Here is a 2,712-nt window from a genome sequence, read left to right on the forward strand (position 1 = left end):
ATATCCTTAGTCCTTTTCAGTTATTTCAGGATGTTCTTGACCGCTGTCCAGTGATCCACTCCTGGATTACTTTGGTACCTCCCTGCTAGACTTATAGCAAGGCACACATCAGGTCTGGTACACAGCATTGCATACATGATAGAGCCTATGGCTGAAGCATAGGGACCATCTTTCAATTTCTCTCTATCTTCTACGGTGGTCGGACATTGAGTGTTACTCAACTTCACACCTTGTAACACAGGCAAGAACCCTTTCTTTGCTTGATCCATTTTGAACTTCTTCAAAACCTTGTCAAGGAATGTGCTTTGTGAAAGTCCAATTAAGCGTCTTGATCTATCTCTATAGATCTTAATGCCCAATATATAAGCAGCTTCACCGAGGTCTTTCATAGAAAAATTCTTATCCAAGTATCCCTTTATGCTATCCAGAAATTCTATATCATTTCCAATCAATAATATGTCATCCACATATAATATCAGAAATGCTACAGAGCTCCCACTCACTTTCTTGTAAATACAGGCTTCGCCAAAAGTCTGTACAAAACCAAATGCTTTGATCACACTATCAAAGCGTTTATTCCAACTCCGAGAGGCTTGCACCAGTCCATAAATGGATCGCTGGAGCTTGCACACTTTGTTAGCTCCCTTTGGATCGACAAAACCTTCTGGTTGCATCATATACAACTCTTCTTCCATAAATCCATTCAGGAATGCAGTTTTGACATCCATTTGCCAAATTTCATAATCATAAAATGCGACAATTGCTAACATGATTCGAACAGACTTAAGCATCGCTACGGGTGAGAAGGTCTCATCGTAGTCAATCCCTTGAACTTGTCAAAAACCTTTTGCAACAAGTCGAGCTTTATAGACATTACATTACCGTCAGCGTCAGTCTTCTTCTTGAAGATCCATTTATTCTCAATTGCTTGCCGATCAACGGGCAAGTCAACCAAAGTCCACACTTTGTTCTCATACATGGATCCCATCTCAGATTTCATGGCTTCTAGCCATTTTGCAGAATCTGGGCTCACCATGGCTTCTTCATAGTTCGTAGGTTCATCATGATCTAGTAGCATGACTTCCAGAACAGGATTACCGTACCACTCTGGTGCGGATCTTACTCTGGTTGATCTACGAGGTTCGGTAGTAACTTGATCTGAAGTTTCATGATCGTTATCATTAGCTTCCTCACTAATTGGTGTAGGTGTCATAGAAACCGGTTTCTGTGATGTACTACTTTCCAATAAGGGAGTAGGTACAGTTACCTCATCAAGTTCTACTTTTCTCCCACTCACTTCTTTCGAGAGAAACTCCTTCTCTAGAAAAACTCCGAATTTAGCAACAAAAGTCTTGCCTTCGGATCTGTGATAGAAGGTGTACCCAACAGTCTCCTTTGGGTATCCTATGAAGACACATTTCTTCGATTTGGGTTCGAGCTTATCAGGTTGAAGCTTTTTCACATAAGCATCGCAACCCCAAACTTTCAGAAACGACAACTTTGGTTTCTTGCCAAACCACAGTTCATAAGGCGTCGTCTAAACAGATTTCGATGGTGTCCTATTTAACGTGAATGCAGCCGTCTCTAAAGCATAACCCCAAAACGATAACGGTAAATCAGTAAGAGACATCATAGATCGCACCATATCTAATAAAGTACGATCACGACGTCCGGACACACCATTACGCTGTGGTGTTCCGGGTGGCGTGAGTTGCGAAACAATTCTGCATTGTTTCAAATGTAGACCAAACTCGTAACTCAAATATTCTCCTCCATGATCAGATCGTAGAAACTTTATTTTCTTATTATGATGATTTTCAACATCACTCTGAATTTTTTTGAACTTTTCAAATGTTTCAGAATTATGTTTCATTAGGTAGATATACCCATATCTGCTTAAATCATCTGTGAAGGTGAGAAAATAACGATATCCGCCACGAGCCTCAACATTCATTGGACCACATACATCTGTATGTATGATTTCCAACAAATCCGTTGCTCTCTCCATAGTACCGGAGAACAGCGTTTTAGTCATTTTACCCATGAGGCACGGTTCGCAAGTACCAAGTGATTCATAATCAAGTGGTTCCAAAAGTGCATCGGTATGGAGTTTCTTCATGTGCTTTACACCGATATGACCTAAACGGCAGTGACACAAATAAGTTGCACTATCATTATCAACTCTGCATCTTTTGATTTCAACATTATGAATATGTGTATCACTACTATCGAGATTCATCAAAAATAGAACACTCTTCAAGGGTGCATAACCATAAAAGATATTACTCATATAAATAGAACAACCATTATTCTCTGATTTAAATGAATAACTGTCTCGCATCAAACAAGATCCAGATATAATGTTCATGCTCAACGCTGGCACCAAATAACAATTACTTACATCTAATACTAATACCGAAGGTAGATGTAGAGGTAGCGTGCCGACCGCGATCACATCGACTTTGGAACCATTTCCCACGCGCATCGTCACCTCGTCCTTAGCCAATCTTTGCTTAATCCGTAGCCCCTGTTTCGAGTTCCAAATGTTAGCAATAGAACCAGTATCAAATACCCAGGTGCTACTGCGAGCATTAGTAAGGTACACATCAATAACATGTATATCACATATAACTTTTTTCACTTGGCCAACCTTCTTATCTGCCAAATACTTGGGCCAGTTCCGCTTCCAGTGACCAGTCTGCTTGCAATAGA

This window comes from Triticum aestivum, chromosome 7A, assembly GCF_018294505.1.
Source record: "Triticum aestivum cultivar Chinese Spring chromosome 7A, IWGSC CS RefSeq v2.1, whole genome shotgun sequence".
In the NCBI taxonomy this organism is placed as follows: domain Eukaryota; kingdom Viridiplantae; phylum Streptophyta; class Magnoliopsida; order Poales; family Poaceae; genus Triticum; species Triticum aestivum.